Here is a 12,893-nt window from a genome sequence, read left to right on the forward strand (position 1 = left end):
GTAACGATATTTTGGATTAGAACGACGTGTCAACGATCAGTGATATGGTGAGTATTTTTGATCGTTAAAGGTCATTCCTGCGTTTTACACGCAACGATGTCACAAACGAGGCCGGATGTGCGTCACGAATTCCGTGACCCCGACGACATCTCGTTAGCGATGTCGTTGCGTGTAAAGCGGGCTTTAGGCTATGTGCGCATGTTGCGTTTTTTCATGCGTTTCCGCAGTGTTTTGAACTGCAGCGTGTTAATGCAAAAAGGCATGCGTTTTGATTTCCAAGCAAAGTCTATGGGAAATAGGCATATTGTGGGCGCACTATGCGTCCAGAAACGCTGCGTTTTTTTTTACAAAAGTTTGTCAAAATCTCTGCGTTTGAAGAAGCAACATGTCAATTGTTTTGAGCGTTTTGGAAGCGTTTTAGTAACATTGAAGTCAATGAGAAATATCAAAACACATCCTAAAACAAATTTCTAGCATTTTACATGCATTTTTCTATGCAAAACGCATGTTTTTTTGTCAAAATCAAAGTATGCTTTTTTGCCATTATAGTGAGGGTAAGAGCTTTCCTTTTGCCCTCACATCCAGCCCGACTTAAAAAAAAGAATCAAACAATAATTTAAATTTATTTTTAACATAAATATTAAATTTCAATAATCATTTTCGGAAAATTATCATGATAGTGTATGATTTAAAGCATTTTTTTTACACTTTTTTCCTATTGTTTGAATGTTCAAACCTTATTTAGTAGTGTCTTTGTATTGAAAACGCATCCCATTTTAAGCCCTGAAAATGCATGTCAAACGCGGTCAAAACGCGGCAAATACGCAAGAAAAACGCATGCGTATTTCCTGCGTTTATGTGGTCAAAACCAAATTTGACAATGACAAATTCTACCAAAGGATGCGTTAATTTCTGCAAGGTACTGAACGCAACGTGCGCACATAACCTAAGGCTTTGTGCACACACTGCATTTTTTGCCATGTTTTTGCCACGTTTTTTGGTGCAGTTTGTTGCCCAAAACTGCATGACTTTCCTTCCCCAGCAAAGTCTATCAGAATTCAGAAATGCTGTGCGCATGTTGCTTCTTTTTTATTTGCAGTTTTTGGATGCAGAAAAAAGAAGCAGCATGTCAATTATTTGTGCATTTTAAACCAGCGTTTTAGTGATACCTGGGATCGACGGGTCTAACCGTGTTAAACAAAATGGTTCCAGTCCAGAATTGATCCCATAGAACATGACCGCCTGCTGTGAGGTTCAGACAGTGACTGAATGAGCCACGCGATCAGCAATGATGTCAGTCAGGGGATTTGCAGTCACATGGTGGAGGACCATGGGAACCTCCAGCTGTGACCGGAAATAGCCAGAGTGATGTCACTGCTGATCACGCGGCTCATTCATTCTCCGTTTGAAGTTCAAAGTATTCAGTCATGTTCTATGGTCACGCGTTGTGCCTTTTCAGATGTAGCAGAGCTGGGATCGTCGTGGGACCTTGTATGGACTACGTCAGACCTTCAGGGGTATCTTGGGGGTTAATAAAGTGGTGAAAGAGGGTGCTTTTTGTCTTTTGTTTCAAATAAAGGATTTTTTTGGTGTTTGTGTTTATTTACTTTCACTTGCAGATTAGTGATGGGGGGATCTCATAGACCTCTATGGCTTAGTGGCAGCTGTGGGCTGACATTAACCCCTTATATTACCCCAATTGACACCACACCAAGGCAATTGGGAAGAGCTGGGTAAAGTGCCGGGAATGTCGCATCTAATGGAAAATGCTGGGTGGCTGCAGACTGCTATATTAAGGCTGAGGGGGCCCCAAAAAGCACGGGTCTCCACAGCCTGAGAATACCAGTCCCCAGCTGTTGTGCTTTATCATGGCTGGGTATCAAAATTGGAGAGGGACCGCACGTCGATTTTTTTTAATTATTTATGGTTGGGGGCTTAAGCCACTGCCTGAGGGCGGGTCTGACTGCAGCCAATCAGAGACGACGATGAGCGGGGAAAACCATGAGTATGCATGAGGCTAATGAGCGGATGCAGAAGAAGAGTGAGCAGTGGCAGGAGCAGTTCCAGCTAAGCCGGAGGTTTGCTAAGTATAGTGCTTGCTCCTATCCGCCTATCCCTTCTACCACTATTTTTAAGTGCAGGATTCTGGTCCCCATAGACTTATTCAATTTTGGGAATTTTTTTTCAAACCTAGTTAGACCCTCCGATCCCGAGTATCTGTGAGTCCGCCCATCACTACTTACTAAAAAACATGAGACAAAAAGGAGCAAAAAATGCACAAAAAAATGAGCAAAAATGCACAAAAAACGTATGCATTTTTTGCACACGTTTTCTGACACAAGGTGCGTTTTTCGGCCAGAGGGTGCGTTTTTGGTGAAGGCACAAAACTGCAGCATGTGCACATAGCCTAAAAACAATTTTTTTTTTCAAGTTTTTTTTAGGGTTTTTTTTGCAGGATAAGATGCTGATTCAAGTGATAACATTATTATTTACATTTGTCTTTTTGATAGCATTTTATTCCACTTTTATTTTGGAGGTATGATGAAAAAAACATTGTTTCTTCTATGTTTTTTTTTTCTTACAGTATTCACTGTAGGGGTTAAATTGTGGGACAGTTTTATAGGTTGGTTCATTCCAGACTCCTCAATACCAAATATGCGTAACTTTTATTATTTTGATCACTGGTCCCATGTATTGCAATAGACATACTGCATATTGCAATACATGAGACCTGTCAGATTATACTGACAAAACCCCTGTCGGAGAAAACTGGCCTACCAGGTCACCATAAATTGCACACCAGGAGGTTGTTTGACCTTCTGGTGCCATGACAATCATCGCCTCATATAATTTTTGAGGAGTCAATAGAGGTCAGAGAAGCAGTCAGCCCCCGCCCACAATTTCTACATTTCGAGATCGCTATCGATCACAGCATCTAGAGGGTTAACCAGAACACTGTGTGCTGTCCCTGGCTGTTACTGCAGTAGCTTAGCTATCAGCTGTGGCAAGCTCCTGCAGTGATTGCGGCAGAAGAGTACTGATATTCAGCACTTCACTGCACGATCATGCTGAGATCGGTAAATTATATTAATGTGTCGTGGGCGGAGGAGGGGACGCTGCGGCGTTCCTTGCCCGTGAGTGAAAAGGGGGATTTGATATTGAGGATTTGATATTGTCCGTGATGCCACCCATGGTTGTGGTGAGATTGGTGACACCTCCGCTGCTCTGGACGGGGATCCCGGGAGCGATGACAGAGAGCAGCTTGAATGTTGGTTCTCCCCTTCGTGGGTAGGGGGTTGGTTGTCCCGGGGCCCGGTGATGGGGTAGGGATGGATGGCAGGCGGGTTACGGGGCCTGGCGAGGTGCAGGGTCGCGGGGGCAGCGCTGTGCCGCACGGCACGGTGGTACTCAATCAGCCAATGATGTACACAGAGTCTCCGGTAAAACAAACGGCTGGATTGACGGGTTCCACAGACGGCTGCGGTGTTTTCCCCTGACCCCAGGTTGGTAATATAAGCCCTTTCCTGCACCTTCCGTACACTCCTCCTGCGCTCCGGTTTCCAGCTGGCTCCACGGTTTGGTACCTACGGTTCCACCAGACTGTCTTCCCGGCTCTCGCAGACGGCCACTACCATCTGCCTGACTGCTGCACGAGGGCCCTAGGCTCCAACCTAGGCCCCAGTCTGCGTCTGCCTCTCTGCAGACCTCCTCTCTCTTCCTCTGCCTGGACTTGTCTGGACTAGTTTCCTGCCTCAGGCCAGCCAGACTCTTCGGTGGGCGTGCCTATCTGCTTGACTCCGCCCACCTAGTGTGTCTGTCTGAACCCAAGGGAAGGAATCAGGTCTCACTGGGGATGTCTGCTGTGAACTGCTGGGGGTGGAGGTGTGTGTGTGTTGGTACTTGTGGCCCCTGGCTTGTCCAGGGCACCACATTCCCCCTTAGTAGAATGCAGACCGTCCGCGGGCTGCCCGTCCATCACCGGTTTTATTTTTCTCTTTTACACTGAAAAGATATAAAAACAAACACCAAACAGTATACATTTCAAATCTTCCCATACGGGAGGCATAACACTTCAACCGTTGCAACAGCAATAAAACACTTTTAATAATGGCAACGGAATGGGTCCTTCAGTCACCCACCCAAATAACCTGGCCCTGATGCTGCCCCTAAGAAGTGGGCAGCACCCCTTGACCCCAGTCCAGGAACGGGCCCATATTCCTTAACGGGATGGGTGCTTCGCTGCCGTTGCGGCGGGGCGGACTGCCGGAGCCGTTGTCATCTCCGTCGCGGCCGGGTGGACTGACGGGGCCGTCGTCATCAGCGGTGCCGGACGGACGGGACATCTCGCGCAGCGTAGTTCCAGGAACCAAATACTTGCAGAGTCCTGGCGTCCCTGCTTCCACAGCCGCGGTTCACATGCGGCCGGACGCCATCCGCCCCCCTTAGTGTCTCTCTGGCACCTCCTCTACAGGGACGGGGTTTTGGCTTTCGCACCTCCACTGCTTGAGGAGACGCTCGAGCGGGAATTTTTCGCGCCCAAGATGGCGGCTTCTCCAAATTTTCGGCCGGACACCTCCGGCGGTTAAAAGGCGCACCTCTACCAGACGACAGAGCGGTAAGATCCTGTTCGTGACGCCAAGTTGTCGCGGGCGGAGGAGGGGACGCTGCGCTCTCCCACTGCTCGGGTCCAGCTGCTGCTGCTGCGGCTGCTGCTCGGTGGTGGCTCGAGCGGTGGGCCGGATCCCGGGGACTCGAGCGGCGTTCCTTGCCCGTGAGTGAAAAGGGGGATTTGATTGTGAGGATTTGATATTGTCCGTGACGCCACCCACGGTTGTGGTGAGATTGGTGACACCACCGCTGCTCTGGACGGGGATCCCGGGAGCGATGACAGGGAGCAGCTTGAATGTTGGTTCTCCCCTCCGTGGGTAGGGGGTTGGTTGTCCCGGGGCCCGGTGATGGGGTAGGGATGGATGGCAGGCGGGTTACGGGGCCTGGCGAGGTGCAGGGTCGCGGGGGCAGCGCTGTGCCGCACGGCACGGTGGTATTCACTCAGCCAATGATGTACACAGAGTCTCCGGTAAAACAAATGGCTGGATGGACGGGTCCCACAGATGGCTGCGGTGTTTTCCCCTGACCCCAGGTTGGTAATATAAGTCCTTTCCTGCACCTTCCGTACACTCCTCCTGCGCTCCGGTTTCCAGCTGGCTCCCGGGTTCGGTACCGGTGGGCCACCGCCCAGCCCCGGCTACCTACGGTTCCACCAGACTGTCTTCCCGGCTCTCGCAGACGGCCACTACCGTCTGCCTGACTGCTGCACGAGGGCCTTAGGCTCCAACCTAGGCCCCAGTCTGCGTCTGCCTCTCTGCAGACCTCCTCTCTCTTCCTCTGCCTGGACTTGTCTGGTCTAGTTTCCTGCCTCAGGCCAGCCAGACTCTTCGGTGGGCGTGCCTATCTGCTTGACTCCACCCACCTAGTGTGTCTGTCTGAACCCGAGGGAAGGAATCAGGTCTCACTGGGGATGTCTGCTGTGAACTGCTGGGGGTGGGGGTGTGTGTGTGTTGTTTACTTGTGGCCCCTGGCTTGTCCAGGGCGCCACAAATGTAATGTCACAGGTGGAGGGGATGCGCTCGCCACGCTCGGGTCTGGGGCTTCTGCTGCTGCTGCTCGGTTGCTCGAGAGGTGGACCGGACCCGGGGACTCGAGCAGCGCTCCTCACCCGTGAGTGAAAAGGGGGTGGTTTGGTTAGGGAGATTGTTCGTGACGCCACCCACGGATCGTGGTGATAATGGTACCACCGCTGCTGGTAACGGGGATCCCGGGAGAGATGGTAGGGTGCAGCTGAGATGTTGTCCCCTTCGTGGGTAGGGGTTGGTGATCCCGGGGCCCAATGGTGTAACGGGGAGGCCGGATGGCTGGGGTGCAGGGTGCAGGGGCAGCACGGTGCCGGATGGCTCTGGTATACTCACTCAGATAAACAATGACAGAGTCTCTGGTAAACCAAACGGCTCGATGGACGGGTCCCGCAGCCGGCTGCAGTGTTGTTGTTGTGTTCTCTCTGGACGACTGATGGTGGCTGTCTTTCCCTGCACCTTTAAGAATGTTCTTGACTCCTGTGGTTGCCCACCGGTAGTCCGCTCCCTGGCGTATAGGTGCCGTAGGAGCCCGTTTTGCCCGCAGGCGCTGGCCCTTGGATCTGTAGCCTGTGGCGGTGGCTGTATATCCTCTCTGGGTGGACGGTTGCCTTCAATTGGGACTTGGTTGTTAGGGAACCCCGGGGGTTCCTGTCACATTCGGATTTGACTATTGACGGCGGCTCCAAGCCTGGTCGGGGTCTGATGGCCCTGCCTGCGTGCTTAGTTTCACTCCGTTCCCCGGTCCGGTGCCGGCGGGCTGTCGCCCGACCCCAGTCCTTACGGCTCAGCGGAGTTCCACTAACTCCTGCAGACGGCCACCACCGTCTGCCAACCTTGCTGTTAGTGTCTGGGCTCCAACCCAGACACCCAAGTGTACACTCCTCTCACTTTCACCTCCAAGACTGATCTGTCGCTTTTCCCGCCTCCAGGCCTGTGAACTCCTTGGTGGGTGGGGCCAACCGCCCGGCTCCGCCCCAACTGGTGTGGACATCAGACCCTGGAGGGAGGCAACAAGGGTTTTTGGTTTGGCTGGTGTATCTGCCTAGGGTGGGGGGGTGTATGTTGGTATGTATGTGACTACCTGGCTAGTCTAGGGCATCACATTCCCCCTTGGTAAAATGCAGACCGTCCGCGGGCTGCCCGTCCATCACCGGTTTTATTTTTTTTCTCAACTGTAAAAGATAAATAACATTTAAAACATTCAACATAGGTATATTCAGGTCTTCCCTTATGGGAGGCGCACTGCTTTAACGTTTCAAATATTGAACAACTTTATTCAAACGGACGGGTTCGTGGTCATCCACTCCCCCACCCAAATAACCTGATCCTTGATGCTGCCCCTAAGAAACGGGCAGCACCCCTTTACCCCAGTCCTGTTCCAGGTTACCCGAGCGGGAACGGGTACAGTGTCTCGCACCCGACTGTCACTTCAGGGGACCACACGTCCAGGGGGACCCCTGACCCCCGGAGGATGGCCACCGGTCCTGGTGGTGGCCGGGCCCCAGCCTGCTCTGCTGCGGGCCCTTTCTCCAATCTGCCTCTCCGGAGGCGGCATGGACGGAAACCAGCCCACAAAATTATTTACTGGCCCACTAGTTCGGGGGTGGCCTGCCAGTTCTCGGCCATGTCTATGAGCAGTTCCTCATGCTGGTAGTAAACACACAGAGTCCCTCCGGGGACAACTTGCCAGCAACGTCCGGGATAATCACAGTAGATAATCAGGTGAAGCTTCGGTTGGATTATTTTTCATTCATTCATTCAAACTGCTGAGCTGAGGTTCCCAACGGGGACAACTTGGTTGCAACGGAGGACCGCTGCCACTATTGCTCACTCTCGTACTCCTCACCCGGCTCCAGGTGAAGAAACACGGGTTCCAGCCCCTCCAGCGCACGGCAGGCGCGACGAGGAAGGGCTGCCCGGCATCCATTATTTTCGCTCCGAGGGATGTAAGTGGCCTCCATGTCATACAGGCCGAAGATTCCCTAATCCTCCGAGACAGGCTCCGTGTCAGCCCCCGAGCCGCTGTCATCTGACTCCAGGGGGCTAATGATGGGACCCGGCAGGACAGCAACGGTTTCTAACTGAGCCCAGACTTGTGGTTCCTCAGTGGCAAGCGATCCGTCATCGGTCTGCGTACGGAGGCCCGCCATCGGTTCTTATAAGTCAACCGCTCCAGCTATTGATTGGCTGGCGTCCTCTCGGGCCTCCGGGCCCTGGCGGGGCAGCAAGGACTCCGCCACCTCCATTGGGGACAGCGGCCTGAGCGGGGCTGTGCGGGCGGCTAGCACAGGCGATGGGGTGGGCCCTGCTGCGGCCAGGGGTAGACCGAGTCCTTCAGCCGCAGCGGCCGGTCCTTCAGGGACACAAGGGCGTGGGTCACTCACCAGCTCCTCTAGTATGGCCTCTATTTCATGCGCCCGCACGACCGCAGCCAGCTCCTCCATCTCAGCGGTCCAGCAGGTCCCGTACTTGGGCCCGGTTGCGACAGCACAACAGCATCACTTGGGTTTTCAGCCACGCCGCTGTCCCGGGGGCAGGCTCCGGAGACTCAGGCCTCTCAGGTGGTGCGGATATGTTGCAAGCTGCTTCCAGGAACCGGGTATGTTGCAGAGTCCTGGCGTCCCCGCTTTTTATGCCCTCCGCTACATTAGGCAGGCTTTCACCCGCGCCCCCTTGGTTCTTTCTAGCACTTCCACTTGTTGGGGGCGGGGCTTCGCTTTCGTGCCTTCCCTGCTCGGGGAAGATGCTCGAGCGGGAGATTTTCGCGCCAAAGATGGCGGCGCTTTCAATTTTTCGGCCGGACGCCGCCGGCGGGGACTGCAAGGCGCACTTCTACCGGTAGGTAGATCGGTTCTATCCTGTTCGTGACGCCAAGTTGTCGCGGGCGGAGGGGACGCGCTCGCCACGCTCGGGTCCGGGGCTTCTGCTGCTGCTGCTCGGTGGCTCGAGCGGTGGACCGGACCCGGGGACTCGAGCAGCGCTCCTCACCCGTGAGTGAAAAGGGGGTGGTTTGGTTAGGGAGATTGTTCGTGACGCCACCCACGGGTCGTGGTGATAATGGCACCACCGCTGCTGGTAACGGGGATCCCGGGAGAGATGGTAGGGTGCAGCTGAGATGTTGTCCCCTCCGTGGGTAGGGGTTGGTGATCCCGGGGCCCGATGGTGTAATGGGGAGACCGGATGGCTGGGGTGCAGGGGCAGCGCGGTGCCAGATGGCTCTGGTGTACTCACTCAGATAAACAATGACAGAGTCTCTGGTAAACCAAATGGCTGGATGGACAGGTCCCGCAGCCGGCTGCAGTGTTGTTGTTGTGCTCTCCCCGGACGGTTGATGGTGGCTGTCTTTTTCTGCACCTTTAAGAATGTTCTTGACTCCTGTGGTTGCCCACCGGTAGTCCGTTCCCTGGCGTATAGGTGCTGTAGGAGCCCGCTTTGCCCGCAGGCGCTGGCCCTTGGATCTCTAGCCTGTGGCGGTGGCTGTATATCCTCTCTGGGTGGACGGTTGCCTTCAATCGGGACTTGGTTGTTAGGGAACCCCGGGGGTTCCTGTCACATTCGGATTTGACTGCCTCTCCGGAGGCGGCACGGACGGAAACCAGCCCACAAAATTATTTATTGGCCCACTAGTTCGTGGGTGGCCTGCCAGTTCTCGGCCATGTGTATGAGCAGTTCCTCATGCTGGTAGTAAACACACAGAGTCCCTCCGGGGACAACTTGCCAGCAACGTCCGGGATAATCACAGTAGATAATCAGGTGAAGCTTCGGTTGGATTATTTTTCATTCATTCATTCAAACTGCTGAGGTTCCCAACGGGGACAACATGGTTGCAACGGAAGACCGCTGCCACTATTGCTCACTCTCGTACTCCTCACCCGGCTCCAGGTGAAGAAACATGGGTTCCAGCCCCTCCAGCGCACGGCAGGCGCGACGAGGAAGGGCTGCCCGGCATCCATTATTTCCGCTCCGAGGGATGTAAGTGGCCTCCATGTCATACAGGCCGAAGATTCCCTAATCCTCCGAGACAGGCTCCGTGTCAGCCCCCGATCCGCTGTCATCTGACTCCAGGGGGCTAATGATGGGACCCGGCAGGACAGCAACGGTTTCTAACTGAGCCCAGACTTGTGGTTCCTCAGTGGCAAGCGATCCGTCATCGGTCTGCGTACGGAGGCCCGCCATCGGTTCTTATAAGTCAACCGCTCCAGCTATTGATTGGCTTGCGTCCTCTCGGGCCTCCGGGCCCTGGCGGGGCAGCACGGACTCCGCCACCTCCATTGGGGACAGCGGCCTGAGCGGGGCTGTGCGGGCGGCTAGCACAGGCGATGGGGTGGGCCCTGCTGCGGCCAGGGGTAGACCGAGTCCTTCAGCCGCAGCGGCCGGTCCTTCAGGGACACAAGGGCGTGGGTCACTCACCAGCTCCTCTAGTATGGCCTTTATTTCATGCGCCCGCATGACCGCAGCCAGCTCCTCCATCTCAGCGGTCCAGCAGGTCCCGTACTTGGGCCCGGTTGCGACAGCACAACAGCATCACTTGGGTTTTCAGCCATGCCGCTGTCCCGGGGGCAGGCTCCGGAGACTCAGGCCTCTCAGGTGGTGCGGATATGTTGCAAGCTGCTTCCAGGAACCGGGTATGTTGCAGAGTCCTGGCGTCCCCGCTTTTTATGCCCTCCGCTACATTAGGCAGGCTTTCACCCGCCCCCCCTTGGTTCTTTCTAGCACTTCCGCTTGTTGGGGGCGGGGCTTCGCTTTCGTGCCTTCCCTGCTTGGGGAAGACGCTCGAGCGGGAGATTTTCGCGCCAAAGATGGCGACGCTTTCAATTTTTCGGCCGGACGCCGCCGGCGGGGACTGCAAGGCGCACTTCTACCGGTAGGTAGATCGGTTCTATCCTGTTCGTGACGCCAAGTTGTCGTGGGCGGAGGGGACGCGCTCGCCACGCTCGGGTCCGGGGCTTCTGCTGCTGCTGCTCGGTGGCTCGAGCGGTGGACCAGAACCGGGGACTCGAGCAGCGCTCCTCACCCGTGAGTGAAAAGGGGGTGGTTTGGTTAGGGAGATTGTTCGTGACGCCACCCACGGGTCGTGGTGATAATGGCACCACCGCTGCTGGTAACGGGGATCCCAGGAGAGATGGTAGGGTGCAGCAGAGATGTTGTCCCCTCCGTGGGTAGGGGTTGGTGATCCCAGGGCCCGATGGTGTAATGGTGAGACCGGATGGCTGGGGTGCAGGGGCAGTGCGGTGCCGGATGGCTCTGGTATACTCACTCAGATAAACAATGACAGAGTCTCTGGTAAACCAAACGGCTGGATGGACAGGTCCCGCAGCCGGCTGCAGTGTTGTTGTTGTGCTCTCCCCGGACGGCTGATGGTGGCTGTCTTTTTCTGCACTTTTAAGAATGTTCTTGACTCCTGTGGTTGCCCACCGGTAGTCCGCTCCCCGGCGTATAGGTGCTGTAGGAGCCCGTTTTGCCCGCAGGCGCTGGCCCTTGGATCTCTAGCCTGTGGCGGTGGCTGTATATCCTCTCTGGGTGGATGGTTGCCTTCAATCGGGACTTGGTTGTTAGGGAACCCCGGGGGTTCCTGTCACATTCGGATTTGAGTATTGATGGCGGCTCCAAGCCTGGTCGGGGTCCGATGACCCTGCCTGTGTGCTTAGCTTCACTCCGTTCCCCGGTTCGGTACCGGCGGGCCGTCGCCTGACCCCGGTCCTTATGGCTCAGCGGAGTTCCACTAACTCCTGCAGAATGCCACCACCATCTGTCAACCTTGCTGTTAGTGTCTGGGCTCCAACCCAGACACCCAAGTGTACACTCCTCTCACTTTCACCTCCAAGACTGATCTGTCACTTTTCCCGCCTCCAGGCCTGTGAACTCCTCGGTGGGTGGGGCCAACCGCCCGGCTCCGCCCCAACTGGTGTGGACATCAGACCCTGGAGGGAGTCAACAAGGGTTTTTGGTTTGGCTGGTGTATCTGCCTAGGGTGGGGGGTGTATGTTGGTATGTATGTGACTACCTGGCTAGTCCAGGGCGTCACATTATGTCACGCTCCCCAGGTCCCCTGTCCAGCTCCCCGGCTCCCCTGCCACGCTCCCCGGCTTCCCTGGCTCGCTCCCTGGCTCCTCTGTCCGGCGTCCCCCGCTCCACAGCCTCCAGGCCTCCTCACCTACGATCCCCAGGCGTCCCGGTCCCCGCTCCCAGCGTCCGCCGGCAGCTTCGCTCCAGCCCGGCTCCCCTGCCTCCTGTTCGCCGCTCCCTGCCCTGGCTTCTGGCACCCGGGCCTCGCGCATGCGCATTAGGGCGCGTGCGCGGTCATTGACCCTTTCTTAAAGGGCCAGCGTCCACAGACAGGATATTGAACACTCAGGTACAGGGTATAAAGGGGTTTAATGTCCAAGGGGGCGGGGCCTGTTCTTCGTGTTTCCTAAGCTAGGAGTCAGGTCTCCTTGTGTCTCTGTGATATACTCACCTATCTCTCTTCTAGAGCCGCTCCTGCCTCGCCATCCGGCCCTGCCGTTTCCCGAACCCCGAACGCTGACCATCTGCCATCCCGTCAGTCCGTACCATCTGTGATCCCTGTGGTGACCCATCCCCTCGCTCCATTGGTTCCGGACTCTGCCTGACAACATCTCGGCCTCCGAACCTGAGCTCCGTCACCCGGACTACCATCAGTGACTCCGTGGTCCCAGGGACTTCTGCATTCCACTCTATTGAACGGACTGTCCTGCTACCTATTGTGCTCCGGCTACCGGACCCCTTGCCTTCAGTAAGGTGTTCGGTCCAGTGGATCCACCTCCTGGGTCTGCCCGTCCACCTGGCCCTAACACATTAACACCACCACTGGCATCCCTGCCCAGTCCTGGCCCCCCTCCCCCAGCGGGGGATGCCAGCACACTCCCGGGCCACTCTATGGTCTGTCCCTGCTACAAACTCCCAGGGCCTCTGCACACTGCACAGGTCTCCTGGGTGCACACTTATGTCGGGCGCACCTATTCTTATCGGGCCACAGCTTTAATCCTGAAGTGCCTCTCAGCCTATGGTTGATAGGCATTAGGTATTTAAGGCACCATCCCCTTATGTGGGGTGCTTGGGCAACTTGGTTTAATCTTAGAGACGCATTGTTTTGCGGCGCCCCTGGATATATCAGGGTGCCACAGGGAACTGCAATCCTTACCCAGGGTGCAGGGCCTATCCCCCATAGTTCTAGGTTCCAAATAACCAGTGTCACCTCCATCAGCACCACAAATTCCAACCACATCTCACATCAAACCT

This window comes from Anomaloglossus baeobatrachus, chromosome 6, assembly GCF_048569485.1.
Source record: "Anomaloglossus baeobatrachus isolate aAnoBae1 chromosome 6, aAnoBae1.hap1, whole genome shotgun sequence".
Lineage (NCBI taxonomy): Eukaryota > Metazoa > Chordata > Amphibia > Anura > Aromobatidae > Anomaloglossus > Anomaloglossus baeobatrachus.